The sequence below is a fragment of the Procambarus clarkii genome, chromosome 30 (assembly GCF_040958095.1).
Source record: "Procambarus clarkii isolate CNS0578487 chromosome 30, FALCON_Pclarkii_2.0, whole genome shotgun sequence".
NCBI classification, from domain to species: Eukaryota; Metazoa; Arthropoda; class Malacostraca; order Decapoda; family Cambaridae; genus Procambarus; species Procambarus clarkii.
The window spans coordinates 36,309,504-36,331,117 of record NC_091179.1 but is presented as its reverse complement, the minus strand read 5'-3'; positions in this window follow the sequence as shown (position 1 = coordinate 36,331,117).

Below are 21,614 nucleotides of genomic sequence, written 5' to 3'. Positions count from 1 at the left end.
AATGTCGGAAATTCTCTCCTGAGCGTGATTTTTGAGCCGAATTCTGACTATGCACCTATATTCATTTTCAAATTACGACTTTTAATACAGAATATATGCCTATTACTGAAATGCGCGATGGGTCATATTTTGACCTAGCTCTAATACAGTTTTCAATGTATCTGAAATGTCGGAAATTTGACTCCTTAGAGTGATTTTTGAGCCGAATTCTGACTCTGCGGCTATTTTCATTTTCAAATAAACGACTTTTTATACCGAAAATATGCCAATTACTGAAAACAGCTATGATTCAAGTTTTGCCTAAACACCCCCTGCAGTTTTAAAAATATCTAAAATGTCGGAAATTTGACTCCTGAGCGTGATTGATGAGCCGAATTCTGATTCTCTGCATCTATTTTCATTTTCAAGTTACGAAATTGTTATACCGAAATTATGCCAATTACTGAAAACCCCGATGGGGGCATATTTTGCCCAAACCCCCCTCCAATTTTCAAAATATCTGAAATGTTGGAAATTTGAATCCTGAGCGCGTTTATGAGCCGAATTCTGACTTTCTGCACCTGTTTTCCTTTTCAATTTGAGACTTTTTATACCGAAATTATGCCAATTACTGAAATCGGCGATGGGTCATATTTTGCCCAAACTCCCCTGCAGTTTTCAAATTTTCTGGAATGCCGGAAGTTTGATTCCTGACCGTGAGTTTTGTGCTAAATTCTGACTCTCTGCACGTGTTTTCCTTTTCAATTTGAGAATTTTTATACCGAAATTATGCCAATTACTGAAAACGGTGATAGGTCATATTTTGACCAAACCCCCCTGCAATTTTCAAAATATCTGAAAATGTTGGAAATTTGACTACGGAGCATGATATTTGAGCCGAATTCTGACTCTCTGCACGTATTTTCTTTTTCAAATTACGAGTTTTTATGCCGAAAATATGCCAATTACTGAAAACGGCGATGGGTCATATTTTGCCCAAACTCCCCTGCAGTTTTCAACATTTCTGAAATGTTGGAAATTTGATTCCTGACCGTGATTTTTGAGCCGACTTCTGAGTCTCTGCACCTATTTTAATTCTCAAATTACGACTTTTTATACAGGAAATATGTCAATTACTGAAAACGGCGATAGGTCACATTTTGTCCAAACCCCCCAATCATTTTGGAAAATATCTAAAATGTATGAAATTTGACTCCTGAGCGTGATTTTGGAGCCGAATTACGACTCTCTGCACCTATTTTCTATTTCAAATTACGACTTTTTATACCGACAATATGCCAATTATTGAAAAGGCGATGGGTCAAATATTGCCCAAATCACGCTGCACTTTTCAAAACATCTGAAATGTCGGAAATTTGACTCCTGAACGTGATTTTTGAGCCGAATTCTGACTCACTGCACCTATTTTCATTTTCAAAAAACGCCTTTTTATACAGAATATATTTCACTTACTGAAAACAGCCATGGGTCATATTTTGCCCAAACCCCCCTGCAGTTTTCAAAATATCTGAAATGTTGGAAATTTGACTACGGAGCATGATATTTGAGCCGAATTCTGACTCTCTGCACGTATTTTCTTTTTCAAATTACGAGTTTTTATGCCGAAAATATGCCAATTACAGAAAACGGCGATGGGTCATATTTTGCCCAAACTCCCCTACAGTTTTTAAAATTTCTGAAATGTCGGAAATTTGATTCCTGACCGTAATTTTTCAGCCGAATTACGACTCTCTGCACCTATTTTCTATTTCAAATTCCGACTTTTTATACCGACAATATGCCAATTATTGAAAACGGCGATGGGTCAGTAAGTAAGTAAGTAAGTAATTATCAAAAGAAGACACCAAACCGGGAAGGCTATGTAGCACCATCAAATACGCAAAATAATCAGAGGGCGCTAAATATCACCAAGGATGCCAATACGAGAACAAAAACGCATAAGGCGAACGATATCAAAAGTATCCGAGTCACCGAGAATTCTATCGAGGGACAGGTGACCACGAGGGGCTGTCGGAAAGCAAGACACACGCTCGTCCTGGAAGTCAGGACATTCAAGAAGGACATGCACGACTGTAAGAGAGACAATGCAACTAGGACAATAAGGGGCAGGGCGGCGCTCCATCAAGTGACCATGGGTTAAGCGAGTATGGCCAATACGCAACCTCGCCAGAGCTGTTTCCCACCTCCGGTTACGGTGGAAGGAGGACGGTCACGAGGAAACACAACATTTAAGAGTACGTAGCTTGTTACCAGTAACAGACAACCAAGAAGCCTGCCAACGGGTAAGGACTGAGGAATGGATAACCGGGTAAAAGTCGGAATACGGAATGCCTTTACGAGAGATGGGACAAGAGCGGACAGCTTCCTTGGCGGCAGCATCCGCACGCTCATTTAAAGACACACCAATATGGCTGGGAACCCAACAAAACTCAACCGACTTAAATTTACTGTGAACGAGAAACAGCCAATGCTGGATCTCGACAACTACTGGATGTACCGGATTAAAGGACCCGAGAGCCATGAGGGCACTACGAGAGTCAACATCAACTTCAAAGGAAGACTGACAACAAGAAAGCAGGAGACGAAGTGCATAGAGAATAGCATAAAGTTCCGCTGTAAAGATGCTAGTCTCCGGAGACAAGTGACACATATAAGTGCGATCAGGAAAAACAACAGAGTAGCCAACACCGTCCGCTGACTTAGACCCATCGGTGAAGACAGAAACGGAGCGGGAGTGAGAAGAAAAGTGCTCAAGGACGGCGATGGGTCAAATATTGCCCAAATCACCCTGCAGTTTTCAAAACATTCGAAATATCGGAAATTTGACTCCTGAACGTGATTTTCGAGCCAAATTCTGACTTTCTGCACCTATTTTAATTTTCAAATTCCGACTTTTTATACCGACAATATGCCAATTATTGAAAACGGCGATGGGTCAGTAAGTAAGTAAGTAAGTAATTATCAAAAGAAGACACCAAACCGGGAAGGCTATGTAGCACCATCAAATACGCAAAATAATCAGAGGGCGCTAAATATCACCAAGGATGCCAATACGAGAACAAAAACGCATAAGGCGAACGATATCAAAAGTATCCGAGTCACCGAGAATTCTATCGAGGGACAGGTGACCACGAGGGGCTGTCGGAAAGCAAGACACACGCTCGTCCTGGAAGTCAGGACATTCAAGAAGGACATGCACGACTGTAAGAGAGACAATGCAACTAGGACAATAAGGGGCAGGGCGGCGCTCCATCAAGTGACCATGGGTTAAGCGAGTATGGCCAATACGCAACCTCGCCAGAGCTGTTTCCCACCTCCGGTTACGGTGGAAGGAGGACGGTCACGAGGAAACACAACATTTAAGAGTACGTAGCTTGTTACCAGTAACAGACAACCAAGAAGCCTGCCAACGGGTAAGGACTGAGGAATGGATAACCGGGTAAAAGTCGGAATACGGAATGCCTTTACGAGAGATGGGACAAGAGCGGACAGCTTCCTTGGCGGCAGCATCCGCACGCTCATTTAAAGACACACCAATATGGCTGGGAACCCAACAAAACTCAACCGACTTAAATTTACTGTGAACGAGAAACAGCCAATGCTGGATCTCGACAACTACTGGATGTACCGGATTAAAGGACCCGAGAGCCATGAGGGCACTACGAGAGTCAACATCAACTTCAAAGGAAGACTGACAACAAGAAAGCAGGAGACGAAGTGCATAGAGAATAGCATAAAGTTCCGCTGTAAAGATGCTAGTCTCCGGAGACAAGTGACACATATAAGTGCGATCAGGAAAAACAACAGAGTAGCCAACACCGTCCGCTGACTTAGACCCATCGGTGAAGACAGAAACGGAGCGGGAGTGAGAAGAAAAGTGCTCAAGGACGGCGATGGGTCAAATATTGCCCAAATCACCCTGCAGTTTTCAAAACATTCGAAATATCGGAAATTTGACTCCTGAACGTGATTTTCGAGCCAAATTCTGACTTTCTGCACCTATTTTAATTTTCAAATTACTACTTTTTATACCGAAAATATGCCAGTTACCGAAAACGGCGAGCGGTCATATTTTGCCCAAACTCCCCAGCAGTTTTCAAAATATCTTTAATTTCGGAAATTTTACTCCTGGCCTTGATTTTTGAGCCAAATTCTGACTCTTCGCAGCTTTTTTCATTTTTAAATTACGACTTTTTATACCGGAATTATGTCAATTACTGAAAAAGGCGAAGGATCATATTTTGCCCAAACCCCCCTGCAGTTTTCGAAATATCTGAAATGTATGAAATTTGACTCCTGAACGTTATTTTTGAGCCAAATTCTGACTCTCTGCACCAATTTTTATTTTCAAATTATGAATTTTAAACCGATAATATGCCAATTACGGAAAACTGTGAGGAGTCATATTTTGCCCAAACCCCCCTTCACTTTTCAAAATATCTGAAATGTTGAAAATTTACCTCCTGAACGTGATTTTTAAACCCAATTCTGACTCTCTGCACGTATTCTTTTGAAATTACAACTTTTTATACCGAAAATATGCCAATTACTGAAAACGGCGATGAATCATGTTTTGAAAACAGCGATGGGTCATATTTATACCCAAACCCCCATACAGTTTTCAAAAAATCTGAGATGTCGGAAATTTGACTCTTGATCGTGATTTTTGAGCTGAATTCTGACTCTCTGCACCTATTTCCATTTTTAAGTTACGACTTTTTATACCGAAAATATGCCAATTATTGAAAACGGAGAAGGGTCATATCTTGCCCAAACCCCCCCCCCCCCCCCCTTTAGTTTTCAAAATATCGGAAATGTTGAAAATTTGACTCCTGAGCGTGATTAATGAGCCAAATTTTGACTCTCTGAACTTATTTTCATTTTCTAATTACGAGTTTTTTTACCGAAATTATGCCAATTACTGAAAACGTTGATTGGTCATATTTTGCCCAAACTCCCCTGCAGTTTTCAAAATTTCTGAAATGCCGGAAATTTGATGCCTGGCCGTGATTTTTGAGCCGAATTCTGACTCACTGCACCTGTTTTAATTTTCAAAATACGACTTTCTATACAGAATATATGCCACTTACTGAAAACAGCTATTGGTCATATTTTGCCCAAACCCCCCATTCAGTTTGGAAAATATCTAAAATGTCGGAAATTTGGCTCCTAAGCGTGATTTTGGAGCCGAATTATGACACTCTGCACCTATTTTCCATTTCAAACATTTCAAGACTTTTTATGCCGACAATATGATAATTACTGAAAACGGCGATGGGTCAAATATTGCCCATATCACCCTGCAGTTTTCAAAATATCTGAAGCGTCTGAAATTTGACTCCTGAGGGGATTGTTGAGCCGTATCCGACTCTCTGCAGCTATTTTCATTTTAAAATTATGAATTTTATACTGAAAATATGCCAATTACTGAAAACGGCGAGGTTATCTTGAGACGATTTCGAGGCTTTTTAATGCCCCCGTGTCCCGGTCCTCGACCAGGCCTCCACCCCCAGGAAGCAGCCCGTGACATCTGACTAGCACCCAGGTACCTATTTTACTACTAGGTAACAGGGGCATAGGGTGTAAGAAACTCTGTCCAATGTTTCTCGCCGTGTCCTGGGATCATACCAAGGACCACAGGATCACAAGTCCAGCGTGATGTCCGCTCGGCCGACCAACTCCCTTGTCATATTATACATATGCGATAGCTCATATTTTGCCCAAACCTCCCCTGCAGTTATCAAAATATTTGAAATGTATGAAATTTGGCTCCCGAGCGTTATTCTTAAGCCGAATTCTGACCCTTTGCACCTTTTTTCATTTTCAAATTTACGGCTTTTTATAACGAAAATAATCCAATTACTAACGACGGCTATTGGTCATAATTTGCTTAATTCATTTTCAAATTGCGACTTTTTATAGCGAAAATATGCTTATTAATGAAAACAGCGATGGGTCATATTTTGCCCACCCCCGCAGTTTTCAAAATATCTGAAAAGCTGAAAATTTGCCTCCTGAGCGTGATTTTTGAGCCGAATTCTGAATCTCTGCAACTATTTTCATTTTCAAATTACGAATTTTTATACCGAAAATATGCAAATTACAGAAAACTGCGATAGGTCATATTTTGCCTAAACCCCCGTGCAGTTTTCAAAATATCTGAAATGTCGGAAATTTGACTCCTGAGGATGATTTTGGAGCTGAATTCTCACTCTCTGCATCTCTCTTTATTTTCAAGTAATTGGCATATTACCGAAAATATGCCAATTACTTACGACGGCGATGGGTCATATTTTGCACAAACCCCTCTGCAGTTTTCAAAATATCTGAAATGTCGGAAATTTGACTCCTGAGCGTAATTTTTGAGCCGAATTCTGACTCTCTGCACCTATTTTAATTTTCAAATTATGAATTTTCTTACCAAAAATATGCCAATTACTGAAAATGGCGATGTATCATATTTTGTCCAAACACCCCTGCAGTTTTTTAAATATCTGAAATGTATGAAATTTTACTCCTAAGCGTGAATCTTGAGCCGAATTCTGACTCTGCACCTTTTTTCATTTTCAAATTAAGACTTTTATACTGAAATTATACCATTTACTGAAAATATCGATTGGTCATATTTTGCCCAGACCCCCATGCAGTTTTGAAAATATCTGAGAGGACGGAAATTTGACTTCTGAGCGTGATTCTTGAGCCGAATTCAGACTCTGCACCCTTTTTCATTTTCAAGTTACGACATTTTATACAGAGTAAGTAAGTAATTATCAAAAGCACCAAACCGGGAAGGCTATGTAGCACCATCAAATGCGCAAAATAATCAGAGGGCGCTAAATACCACCAAGGATGCCAATACGAGAACAAAAACGCATAAGGCGAACGATATCAAAAGTATCCGAGTCACCAAGAATTCTATTGAGGGACAGGCGACCACGAGGGGCGGTCGGAAAGCAAGACACACGCTCGTCCTGGAAGTCAGGACATTCAAGAAGGACATGCACGACCGTAGGAGGGACAATGCAACTAGGACAATAAGGAGCTGGACGGCGCTTTATCAAGTGACCATGGGTTAAGCGAGTATGGCCAATACACAACCTCGCCAGAGCTGTTTCCCATCGAAGGTTACTGTTGTAGGAGGACGGCCACGAAGAAACACAACATTTAAGAGTACGTAGTTTGTTACCAGTAACAGACGACGAAGAAGCCTGCCAACGGGTAAGGACGGAGCAATGGATAACTGGGTAAAAGTCAGAATATGGAATACCTTTACGAGAGACGGGACAAGAGCGGACAGCTTCCTTGGTGGCAGCATCCGCACGCTCATTTAAAGACACATCAATATGGCTGGGAACCCAACAAAACTCAACCGACTTAAATTTACTGTGAACAAGAAACGGCCAATGCTGGATCTCGACAACTACTGGATGAACCGGATTAAAGGACCCGAGAGCCATGAGGGCACTACGAGAGACAACAACAACCACAAAGGAAGACTGACAACGAGAAAGCAGGAGACAAAGAGCAGAGAGAATAGCATAAAGCTCCGCTGTAAAGATGCTAGTCTCCGGAGGTAAGCGACACATATAAGTGCGATCAGGAAAAACAACAGTAGCCAACACCGTCCGCAGACTTAGACCTATCGGTGAAGACAGAAACGGAGCGGGAGTGAGAAGAAAAGTGCTCAAGGGAAAGGCGTTTTAGAACCGTAGGAGGGGTAAAAGCTTTAATGATATGGGTCAAGGAAGTACAAAACCGCGGAAGAGGGACTCTCCACGGGGGCAAAGAAGAAACAACACGAGGAGAAACATTAGAAATATGAACGGAAAGAGAATCCTGTAGGTAAGATAATCGGACAGAAAGAGGGAGGTGGTGAAGAGGAACAGGAACCGCAGGAGGGGTAAAAGTTAAAGCACGACAGAGGCGAGAGGAAAGATGTTTTAAGGAACGCGCAAGATAGCGAAGACAGTAGCGATCACGGCGGTCTTGGAGAGACAGGAAGCCAGTGTCAACATACAAGCTGAGGACGGGAGTCGAACGAAAGGCACCAGAACTGAGTTGCAACCCAGTATGGTGCAAAGCATCAAGACGGCGAAGAGTAGAAGGAGAAGCAGTCGAGTAAGCAGGGCAACCATAATCGAGCTTAGACAGGACGAGAGAGGAATGTAAAGCAAGGAGAGTGCGCCAATCTGCCCCCCAAGAAGTATGGGACAAGACACGAAGGAGGGTAAGGGCCTCAGAGCACTCAACACGGAGGTAAGAGATATGGGGAGACCAAGACAAACGAGTGTCAAGGAATAACCCCAAAAGCTTTGCGGAATCTTTGTACTCAAGGGGATGACCATAAAGTGACAAAGAGGGACGAAGAACAACCCGTTTCCGCATAAAAGTCATGGCACAAGTCTTAGAAGTAGAGATCTTGAAGCCATGATCGGTGGCCCAAGACGACACGGCATCAATTGCAAGTTGAAGCCGGCGCTGAAGGAGAGGCGAATCATCACCCTGACAGCAAAGGGTAAGATCATCGACATAGAGAGAGGAGAAGACACCTGAAGGAAGAGAGGGAAGAAGACCATTGAGGGCAACTAGAAAAAGAGTAGTGCTCAGAACACTACCCTGGGGCACACCTTCGTATTGCTGAAAAGAAGCAGAGAGAGCGGTACCAAGGCGCGCCCGAAAAGAACGACGAGACAGGAAGCTGCGGAGAAAGAGAGGGAGATGACCATGAAGGCCAAAGGAATGAAATTCAGATAGAATATGATATCGCCAAGTGGTGTCGACGTAAGCCTTTTCCAGGTCAAAAAGGACGGCAACAACGGAGGTCTTCGCAGCAAAAGCAGTACGAATTTAGACCTCCAAGTTCACCAGGACATCTGTCGTGCTGCGGCACATGCGGAAACCAAATTGAGAAGGGGAGAGGAGGTGATGGTGTTCCATGAACCACATCAGATGAACCTTAACCATACGTTCAAAGAGTTTGCAGACACAACTTGTGAGGGCAATAGGGCGAAAGTCCTTAGGGGAAGTACCCAGAGAGCCCACTTTGCGAACAGGGAGGACAACGGCATCGAGCCTGTCCTCAGGGACTGACGACGACTCTCAGATCCGATTATACAGACTCAGTAAATACTGAGACGTGCACGGAGGGAGATGGCGAAGCATCTCATAATGAATACCATCGGAGCCCGCCGCCGTAGATCCGCAGAGGGCCAGGGCAGAACGAAGTTCAGAGAGAGAGAAGGGATCATTATAGGGAAGCCGAAGACGAGTGCAGAAATCTAAAGGACGAGACTCAAGGATAGGTTTAGGAAGAAGGAAAGATTGGGGAAGATGAAGACCAGAGGTAACAGAAGAAAAGTGGGAACCCAGTTCGGAAGCGACCTGCAACGGGTCCGCCACAAGAGTACCATGGAAGTGAAGGACCGGTGAAACATCGGGAACGAACTTACCCGCTATCTTGTGGATACACTTCCAGATCTGTGGCAGAGGAGTTTCGGACGTAATTGTGGAGATATAATATGCCCAACATTCATGCTTAGGCGTACAGATGGTCCTACGGGCCACCGCACTCGCTTTCCGAAAGAAAAGAAATAAATCGGCCGTCTGCCGACGGGGGTGCGTCTTCCAGGCTGCACGCTTACAGCGGACTGCCTGAGCACAGTCCGCATTCCACCAGGGAACGCACTTCCGCGGACCCCGAGAGGAAGAGCGAGGAATAGAGCGGAGGGCAGCGTCGAAGACAGTGTCATGAAAAGGAGGAGAGCACGATGGAGAAGCAGAAGGGAGAGGTCAGAGAGAGCAGCACTGAGGGTAAATAGGTTCCAGTCCGCCTTAGCAAACTGCCACCTAGGGAAGGAGAGAGCAGGGCGAAAAGAGAAAAAGGAAACAAGGATGGGGAAATGGTCACTGTTATGGAAGTCATCAAGAATCTACCAGGTGAAATCTAAGTAAAGAGAAGAAGAGCAGAGAGAAAGATCAAGACAGGAAAGAGTGCGAGTCCGAGAGTCCAAATGAGTGGGCTCACCAGAATTCAGAAGAGACAGGGAAGACGAGAGGATAAACGGCTCAAGAAGGCGACCTCGGGTATTCGTCAGAACATCACCCCAAAGAGAATGACGACAATTGAAATCATTCAGCCGGAGCACAGGCTCCGGCAAGTAGTCCAAAAGGTGTTTCAAATCAGGAAGAGAAAGCGGGACACTCGGGGGGAGATAAATGGAACAAACTGTGTACCATTTCCCCACAAAGATACGAGCAGCAGAACAATGGAGAGGCGAAGGAAAAAGAAAGGGGACAAAGGGAACATCAGCGCGAATCAACAGAATAGAAGAATTAGAGCCCCAGCAACGGCTGGGAGGAGGAGGGAGAGAAAGGAATAGCCACGAAAACGAACAGGACGAGCACCAAGCATCGGCTCCTGGACACAGACACAAATGGGCGAAAACCGCGAAATTAGAAGTTGGAGTTCGAGGAAATTGCCGTAATAACCTCGAACGTTCCATTGAAGAATAGACATCGACGAGAAGAGAAAGGACAACGACAGAGAACAAGGAAGAAACAAAGGCGAAAGAGCAACATAGCACGTTAATGAATATCAGGGTCGGGATCAGGGTCAGCAGTCAGGGTTAGGGGGCATGGGTAAACTGAGCAAAGACGGAGGGAAGGAAGCGGGAGAACAGACCAGAGGTGGGAGGGCGAGGTCCGGAGGAGACAATGGAGAGGAGCAGTCAAGGACAGCAGCAGGAAGAGGGGAAGTAGAAAGAGGGGAGCTCACCTCAGCAAGGGCAGCAACCGAGAGGGAAGCAAGGGCCAAAGAAACCTCCATCGCAGGAACAGGGGGCGCAACCACTGAAATGGGAGGGGAAGGCGCAATAGAGCCAGTAGTAGGGGCCAAGGAAGAAAGCGAAACCTTCTTACCTGCCGGGGAGGAGGAAGGAGAGGAGCCAGGCTTACGCTTCTGACGTAAAGAGACAGGTGTCCCAGCAAATACGTACCCGGCAACGGATTCCAGCGTCTCAACAGGAGAAGCTGAACGAGAGCACACACGACCGCCGTTAGGAGAGCGATGGACATCCGCCTGCACCGACAGGTGGCGGAGAGAGACAATAGATGGAGGAGAAGGATAGGAAGGAGGATCAGAGGGAGACGAGGAAGACACAGGAGACATGACATACCGGGTAGAAAGAAGGGGAACCCCAGACAGAGGACCAGGAGGAGGATCCTTCGGGACAGAACTCAAAGGAACAGAGGAGGGGGCAGTGGGCGTATCAGGATCCAAGGCCCGGAAACGGTTGTGAGTCTGAACAGGTGGGAAGGACGAGGAGAGGAAGAGCGCAACACGCGAGCATAAGAGACGTTAGCATAAGGCGAGAGCCGGCGAACCTGGCGCCTCGCCTCGGGGAAAAGATTAACGCTCCCGGTGTTTCAAGTTGAGGACGGCTGCCTCAAGCTTGTAATGGATACAGGCACGGGAAAAGGTAGGATGGGCCTCACCGCAGTTGAGGCAGCGAGCTTGGGGAGAAGTGCACTCCGACTTAGAGTGACCTTCACCCCCACACAAAGGACAGAGAGAGACAGTCCCAGAGCAGTGGAGGGCCCCATGCCCAAACCTCCAGCACTTGTTACAAAGCCGAGGAGAAGGAATATACTCCTGGACAGAGCAACTGGCACCAGCAAGAATGACAGAGGATGGAAGGGTCCTACCATCAAAGGTGATTTTCACAACTCGAAGGGGTTGACGGCGACGACCACGAGGGGGACAAGTAAACGAGTCTACCTGGAGGACAGAATGGCCTTGGGCATCAAGGATATGCCGAATGTCATCGTGGCAATCCTGCAGATTCCGAACACCGGTTGCAACACGGGGCGGGAGGAGAATAGTGCCAACACTGGCATTCAACCGAGTGTTCTTTGAGACCCGAACAGGGATCTCGCCAAGGTAGGATAAGGCAGCCAAGCGGGAAGCTGCATCCTGAGAAGGAGCAGCAACGACACGTGTACCGAGACGAGTGGGGTTGAAAGTAACAGACGCATCCACGGAATCAACGAGATGCCGATGGAGGGAGAAATCGTCAGGAGGCGCAGAATCAAGAGGGAGGAGATCAAAGTATTTGGCCCACGAAGCAGGACCAAATAAGGCCTGATACTTATCAGCACAGGAAGGAAACGAGCGAGTGCGGCCGTGGCGCTGACGGTGTTGAGAACCCCCAGAGAGAGAGAGTGGTCAAAAGGCGCAGTAGTCACAACGAGAGACGTAACCGCGCCAGGGGACGAAGTGGTCACCACTGGGGGCTTTAGGCTCGACCCAACCACAGAGAAGGGAGGGGAGCTAGGGGAAGAATTCAGGACGGTCAAAGGAGGAGCAAGGTCGGGGCCCAATGCAGCGGATGCTACAGAGCCCAGTCTTCCAATACAGGCCGACTCGGGGGCTTGGTCGCCCACCCCACGAGCCTGAGAGGTTACAACAGAAACATTCAATGACATATAGACGAAGAGAAAGAAATTCATCCAAGAATGTGCCCCCACACCCACCATGGAGCCACAATTAGAGGCAGGACACCCAACAGGAAGCTATTGCCGATCATGCCGGGGCCCCCCCAGGGGTGCGTCGTGAGCATACGCCCCACAAACGCCACCTTAAGGACCGTCAGTCCGTCGAGATCGGGTTCAGCGACGAAAGGGGGATTGACAATAAAAGGTTCCCCTCGCTCGAGACGTCGGGTACTACAGTTCTACGGGTGCAAGAGTATGCCTCCTCAAGGACCTGGGCGTCAAAATAGAAGAAGTCCAAAGGAATAACCAAAACAAGGAAAAGGTCGGCAGGAAAAGACAAGCAGATAGGAGAAGAGGGGGGAGAAAAACGAAACAAAAGGAAAAGGAATAGCGATCCGGCACAATTAGAGAAGACAGCAGCAGAAGTGCAAGGCCACAAATGGACAGAAGACTGTCCCACGGAACATCACACTCCAGCAGCCGTACACTAAGCCCCCTCACGGCGCCACGGGCCGGATGGGGAGGGGGGGTCCTGGAAGTCAAGACATTCAACAAGGATATGCACAACAGTAAGAGGGACAATTCAGTTTGGAGAATAAGGAGCAGGGCGGTGCTGCATTAAGTGACCATGAGGTATGCGTGTATGGCCAATACGCAACTTTTTTTTTTTCAATTTGCTTTTGTTTTCTACCACAAACGTGGCCACACATTTACAATATGCAATGCTAACCAGCATATATACATTTTCTTCTGTCCTCCATGGACAGGGTTTGAGATGTGTTAAACATATAGTTCAAGGGTTTATTGAACAATCAACCACAGAAGGTGATTCGGTGCTTTTAAAATGCTAAGCTAACCTACATACGTAAATACATAGATACACAGATTTACGTATGCCCTACATAAAGTGTTTGATATGTCTTTTACATAGTGTCATTAATGTGCATTTACAAAGGTGAAATGTAATTCTGATCAGCTTCCATATATACTTTATACACATACATATACATACACACACACACACATATATGTACACATACATATATACATACATGTATACATACATATATACACACACACATGCATTCACATACATTTGTCTCTTTTATTCTGACAGAGTGAGATAGCTGATAGAGAAACTAGTGTGCAATTAAGCAGTTAATCACTGCAACCTTGCCATAGCCGTTTTCCATCGCCGGTTACGGTGGTAGAAGGAATGCCACGGGAAAACACTACTTCTAAGAGTACGCAGATTGTTACCAGCGACTGAAGACCAACAACCCTGCCATCGGGCAAGAATGAAGAAATGAATAACCCAGTAAAAGTCGGAATAAGGAATACCTTTACAGGAGATGGGACAAGAGAGAATAGCTTCCTTAGCGGCAGCGTCCGCACACTCATTTAAAGCAATACCAATATTGCTGGGAACCCAGCGTAAATACATAGATACATAGATACCCAGGAAAACTCTTCTGATTTAAATTTACTGGAGATAAGAAAAAGCCAATGTTGAATCTCTACAACCACCGGATGGACTGGAATAAAGGACCCCAGAGTCATGAGGGCACTACGCGAGTCAACTACAACCACAAAGGACGAGTGAAAACGAGAAAAGCAGGAGACGAAGAGCATAGAGAATATCATAGAGTTCTGCCGTGAAGATGCTAGTCTCCGAAGGTAGGCGACACCTATAAGTGTGGTCAGGAAAAACAACAGAGGAGCCTACACCGTCAGCAGACTTAGACCCATCGGTGAAGATGGAAATGTAGTGGGAGTGGGAAGAAAAGTGCCCAAGGAAAAAGGCGTTTCAGAACCGTAGGAGGGGTAAAAATCTTTAGGGATGCGGGTCAGGGATGTACAAAAATTTTGAAGGAGGGACTCTCCATGGGGCAAGGACGGAACAATACTAGGAGAAATATTAGTAATACGAACCGAAAGAGACAAAGCAAGCGAGACAACCGGATAAAATGAGGGAGCCATAATGAGAATGAATAACCACATCTTCATTAGTTAATTTATTGTGCACACCTCTACAATAAATGAGACCAGTTGGTCGTAACTCAGGGTGCAATATAAAGCAAGAATTTATGAACCATGTCGTGGCACAGTCGATTAAGGCGCGTCTGGGATCCTCTCGGACGTAGGTTCGAACCCTCATCACGGGTCTCGTGGATTTGTTTAATTGCGTGATGTATCAAATGAACAAATGCTCGCTTGGGATACTCTCGGACGTAGGTTCGAATCCTCGTCACGGCCCTTGTGGATTTTCACATCAGTCTAATATTTATGGTGAGCATTCCGGTCTGGCTGGTAGAACGTCAGTCTCGCATCTTGCTGGTACAAGTTCAATACCCGATGATTCAGGTGAATTTAATTTCATTTTAAGCAGCTGTGGTCTAGGTGTGGGAGCGTTCTCTGCGGCCGCAGGAAACCTTAGTACGAGCCCCAGGTTTTTAGTGTGTGGGCTCACCCGCTGGGGTTACAACGGTCCTCAGGTCGAACCCATGTAAATCGTAATCTTCCTTTTTGATCACCCGCTGCGGTCACGACGGTCCTCTGGTCGACCCAATGCAAACAAACTTTTCCTTTCCATCTCTCACAAAATGCACAACTGAATCCTGATCTTGTTAAAACTCTTGTCACTCGCATTGAAAATGATCTTTTTGAAACTTTTGTCACACGCATCGGAAATGCATTAAAAAACACCCTGGACCGGCTTCTAACTAAATTCTTTACACAATTAACACAACCCACCCCTGAGGCTGACCCAAAAGACATCCCATCAACAGCTACAGACACTGACATCCGCCTAAACAAAATCACCATTGCTGGACACACATTGTTTTAACAGATGATAGAAAAACTCATAAATAACTCCCTAGCACGCCTTACCAAAATCATTCCACAGGCTGACTTGCCACAAACCCAAACCACCAGTACCAAGAGTAAGACACAGCCCACATCCACATCTTCGTATGCAACACGTACTACTACTGGCATGCCAAGGAAAACAGACACATCCATAACCCACACATCCTAAATGGCTCCCCTAACCTTCATGACTTGGAACGCATAAAGCATTAGGACATCCCTCACAGAACTTAAACAATTCCGGTACTCATCCAAACCGGATTTAGCTTTCATAACCGAATCCTGGCTCACTCCCAAACATAATCCTATTTTTTTAAATTTTCAGATGCAGAGACTGGACAGACCAAACCGTATGGGGGGTGGTATTTTCCTCCTAACACAGAGTAACATGACATGTAAACCTGTAACGCTTACACATTTTATGATCGGTAAACTAGAAATTTTAGCATATCTAATGCCCTACAATGGTGCACACATATCCTTTCTGGGTATATACAACCCTGGTGGCACAATAAATTTAAATGAACTGGAATTCTATCTTAATCAATTACGGCAACCGATCATTGTTACAGGTGATCTTAATGCAAACCACCCCACATGGAGTAGAGGTACCCAAAATACTGCAGGCACCGATTTATATAACTACTTAGACACTACACCATATATTCTTCTTTCGCCGCCCTACCTTGCAACCTACTTTAACTACAGAACCAATTATGAAGCCTCATTGGACATCTGCTTTGGCTCTGCACACTTTCAACATGAACTACAGTTTCATACTGGACCAGATATTGGTAGTGACCACATTATAAAATTTACTAACTTTCAGCCACCAACCCACCCCCTAACGCTCCCCAAGTGGAACATTAAGAAACTAGATAAGAAAAAATAGGCTGATATTATCTGTCTCCCAGATACAGACTATGTAGACCCAAACACGCTACTGTCCACAATCACCTCGGCCATAAATTCTGCAGCCACCCAAATGCTCAAGAAAACTTCAGGACATAGGTCCAGCAAACCACTTAAACCGTGGTGGAACGCGGAATGTGCACGAATCGTCGCTTTACGCCGACGAGCCATACAAAAAACAAAGACGTCAACCCTCCCTACAGAAGTGGGTTAATCTCCGGCGTGCGACAGCAGAAGCCCCCCCAAAAATACCGGCAGCAAAGCGAGCATCAGGGGCAAAATTTTCTGTTAGCCTCACACCCACTATGCCACATTCAAAAGTCTGGGCTACATTTAACAGCATTAAAGGTCGCCTAACATTCCCTTCGTTTCCCCTGATGATCAATGGTTCACTCTGTCAAACACCTCAGGAGCGTGCAAATGTTCTAGCTGAATGTCTTAAAGTTACCCCTCTCAACACCCTTCTTTCATGCCCATGAACTCACCCTCAGACAAAAAATTGACCGTGCCATACTGCTACCCATGCTCGGCGTCGACAACATGTGCACCTTAAGCGAGCTACAATTAGCCTTAACCCGCCTACCTCTTGGTAAGGCACCTGGAGAGGATGGAATTCCATATGAACTCATTAAATATTTTCCATCGACTGCACTCTCCTAAACAATTACAACCTATGCTGGACTCATGGAAATATTCCCTCACAATGGCAGACCAGTATTATTCTTCCGTTCCTTAAACCAGGAAAAGACCCATCCCAACCTGTGTCATACAGACCTATTTCCCTACTATCATGCCTCAGTAAAGTCAAGGAAAGACTAGTACATACTCGCCTCCAATGGTACCTAGAGTATAATAATATTATACCGTCACTCCAAGCTGGATTTCGACCGCAATGCTCCACACTCGATCAAATATTCTGCCTTGAACATGAAATCCGCACCTCCCTCAGAAGCAGCAAATTTTGTATTGTTCTCTACTTAGACCTCAAAGGAGCTTTTGATAGCATTCCTCATACTTGCCTCCTAGCAAAGCTTGCGCGTTTAGGCGTACAGGGAAGATTACTTTTATGGTTAAAATCCTATCTTACGAACAGGCCCTCTAAAGTTTATATACAAGGCGAGTTTTCCGATGACATCCCAATACAAACGGGTGTCCCATAAGGCTCCATACTAAGCCCAACCCTTTGTGCTGCATTCTTAGCAGATCTGCCTAACACCCATCCTGTTCACCTCTCGGCGTACGCCGACGACTTAACATTGTATTATTCAGACAATGCCTTACATAATACAGTCTCAACAATGCAAACAGCACTTGACAACCTCATAGATTGGACACAATAATGGGGCCTTCAAGTTAGTACAGCCAAAACCTATTATCAAATTTTCACTAAAAAAAAGACTTGCTCATCTACCCATCATCACAATACACAACACTCCCATCCAACACGTACAAGAACATAAATACCTCGGCATGCACTTAGACTCGCCCTCACTTACCTGGAAAGCATACATTCAACACCTTAAACAGACGACACAACCCCGACTCCCCATGCTGAAAGCCCTCACTGGCACCACCTGGGGAGCACACCATAAAATCTTGCTCCGTTTCTATACAACCTATATTCGCAGCCAACTAGACTATTGTTGCCAAGCATATGCGTCGGCTACGCCTACTAACCTACAGAGCCTAGAGGTCATCCAAAACAATGCCATGTGACTTATATGTGGCGCAAAGCGTTCCATTTCTATCCTCGGACTCTACGGGGAAACGGGCCTCACAAGCCTAGCCACCAGACGAGACATAATGTGTGCCAACTATCTGTCACTGTACCACTGCTCACCAGACACACCCATACAGATCAAAAATTAACCCAACAGTTATCCCTCGCTTCCCAACCAATCACTCACAACCTTTCCTCACACGGGCTACAAATAACCTCAATATAGACCTCTCTCTACTCCAAAACTCGGAAAGCCAATTTACTGTTCCCCCTATTCCACCTTGGCTTTATACAACTCCTAATACAGCAATACAACTCGAAGACAACATTCCAAAGTCTGCACCAAACTCAGCCATAGCCTCAGCCTTTCTCTCAACAATGAAAAATTGCTACCCAAATACCACAGCGATTTATACAGATGGATCTCGCATAATCATGAACAACGTACCCTCGGTCACTAGCGCTGTATGGATACCGGAATACCACCTCAAGCAGGGATGGCGGTTACCAAACCAACTATCTGTTTTCACAGCTAAATTATATGCCTTATAACAAGCTCTCCAAATAAACACAACATTACCAATCGGGACATATACAATCTGCAGTGACTCCAAGAGTGCGATTCAAGCAATTACGTACTCTTCAACAACGCGCAAGGAGTTTGTTTACCCATGTCTTCAACTTCTTCATGAACATCGATTGAACGGTTATGATACCTCTATCCAATGGGTCCCAGCGCATTGTGGTATTCTCCATAATGAACTAGTAGATCAACTAGCCAAAGCAATGCACAACACACCTCACATTACCCGTCATCCAATTCCCCATGTTGCACGTAAAGGAGCCTTCAAAAATACCATCACCCAAGATTTTGCGACGAAATGGAAAACGTCATGTTCACCTTTGTACTATGGGTCCATTGAAAAGAAATGGGAAACTTGGAAACATGTCAGATATAAAAGCAGAGAAATTGATATAGCGATGACCAGATTAAGACTGGGACACACCAAACTAGCAGCACACAGCTCTAAGTACAGAACAGACATCAACGAACTCCGCATCCACTGTCAGGTGCCTGAAACAATCGAACACTATCTCCTGCACTGCTTCCGACATTATAGTGCCAGAGTAAATTTCAAACAAGTACTTATCTCACTTAAAATACCCTTTACCATCGAGCATATATTAGGAGGCGGTGACCACTCGTTACAAGAAATATACCAAATAGTCAAAGCACTGGCTAAATATCTACAGACGACCAACAAACTGGGTCACATCTGACATAGAGAGCGGAGAAGACTTCAGAAGGAAGAGAAGAAAGAAGACCATTAAGGGCAACCAGAAAAACAGTAGTGCTCAGAACACTACCCTGGGGCACACCCTCGTATTGCTGAAAAGAGGGAGAGAGAGCAGTACCAAGGCGCACCCGAAAGGAACGACGAGAGAGGAAGCTTCGGAGAAAGAGAGGGAGGTTGCTTGAAGAGTACAGTTTGTTGCCTGAAGAATATAGTTTGACATAGGTATTGACATATATACGCTAAGCTATCTACTTGAAATAATTACTTAAGGTGGGTAATGGTATATAAATGACACATTAATTTTATTTTTTACCACTATTAATCCATTAATTAGGCATGTATTTGCAAAAGAATTTTCGGTCTTCTATATTAATTTTCTACAACTTTATTTTTACTTAATTAATTATTAAATTAATATCTTACCTTCGGAATCAATATTTATTATGTTAAATCAATATTTCACAGGTAATGCGCGCTCGCTCTCTTTCTCTCTTTCTCTCTCTCTGATGTGCTCGCTCTCTATCCCTCATACTTAGCATTCATCCTTAGTTATCACCCCTGTTCCTCACGACGGTTTGGGTCATATAACACGAAGAGCGTCCCGTCCCCCTCCCACTCGCAAGGACATGAGAGCGGCGATATTCAGAGCCTCGCAACACTTACCAGTTGTCCTGGTTATGGGAAATATTGTCTCCTGCCACCTGGGAATAAAAGCTAAATTCCCGCGTCAACTCCTGCAAGACGGAAAGAAAGTCATTACCAAACTCTTCTGGTAATTCTCACTCATATATCAGGCTTATGTGGTCATCGCTGACGTGATGTCCTTTGTCTGAAGGAGCGTAAGGAGTAAGGGAAGGTGGATTCAGATTCATGGTTTTAATCTTACTTCATATTAGTTTGACAAAGAATTTATTACAACCATTGAATAATAATGATTCCGAAAGTCGAAAGGTTATTTACCTAAGTCACGTCGGTGTTGAACTGCATATTGCTTTCACATTTGCAAACTGTAGTTGATGGGTGTTGGGTGAGGTTGATTTGTGCAGAGTTGTGTCGTATGTGTGTGTTTGGGGGGGGGGGTTGTGTCGTGTGTGAACTCACCTAGTTCTCACCAAGGAATGTGTGTGTGTATACTCATCTAGGCATGTGAGTGTGTGGACGGTTGTGTCGTGTGTGTGAGTACTCACCTATTTGTGCTTGCGGGGGTTGAGCTTTGGCTCTTTGGTCCCGCCTCTCAACTGTCAATCAACTGGTGTACAGGTTCCCGAGCCTACTGGGCTACATATCTATCTTGAGGTTATCTTGAGATGATTTCCGGGCTTAGTGTCCAGGCGGCTCGGTCCTCGACCAGGCCTCCACCCTCAGGAATCAGCCCACGACAGCTGACTAACTCCCAGGTACCTATTTACTGCTAGGTAACAGGTGCATCAGGGTGAAAGAAACTCTGCCAATTGTTTCTCGCCGGTGCGTGGGATCGAACCCGGGACCAAAGGATCACGCGTCCAGTGTTCTGTCCGCTCAGCCACCGGCTTCCTCTCAGCCACCGGCTCCCTACATTTATACACTCCCATACATCTACATTTGAAACTGTGTATGGAGTCAGCTTCCACCACATCACTGCCAAATGCATCCCACCAGTTAACTACTCTGACACTGAAAAAGTTCTTTCTCACGTCCCTTTGGCTCCTGTGGGTACTCAGTTTTCACCTGTGTCCCCTTGTTCGCGTTTCACCAGTGTTGAATAGTTTATCCTTGTGTAACCTGCCGATTCCCCTGAGGATTTTGTAATTAGTGATTATGACTCTGTTATGATCTCAGCCTGCAGGAGAAACGAGTCTCCCTCCTTGAGAGTTATTCATCAAGCCTGACCTGATTAGAAGGTCTAGCAAATATTGAGGTGATAACACATAAGTAAAATAGTTGCTTGGATATGTATAACAATTTGAGATTATGGGCAATGAAGAAGAAAACAGATAAATGACTGGCTAGGAGATGTGGACATTTTGCAGGAGGCGTGAGGCTCGCTTCCGGAGGACCTTGACCTCACTTGAGTGCCAGACATCGCAGGGGAAAGCCGCACTCCGTTGATCTCCCGTCAGAAGGGAACCCCTAGTGATATATCTCGAAGAGAAGAGAAGTGTGCAGACGTACCAGCTGTGGAATCGAGCTGGGGACGTGTGGTCTCAAGTCGTGGGCGATGAGAAGTGTTTATTAAACCGCCCAGAGGCATTACTGTGGGCCGTGGCAGCGCCCTGACCAAGCTCTGTCAGAGGGAGGAGCGCCCTCGACGAGACGATCTGTGGTAAGCACGATTTAAGCCA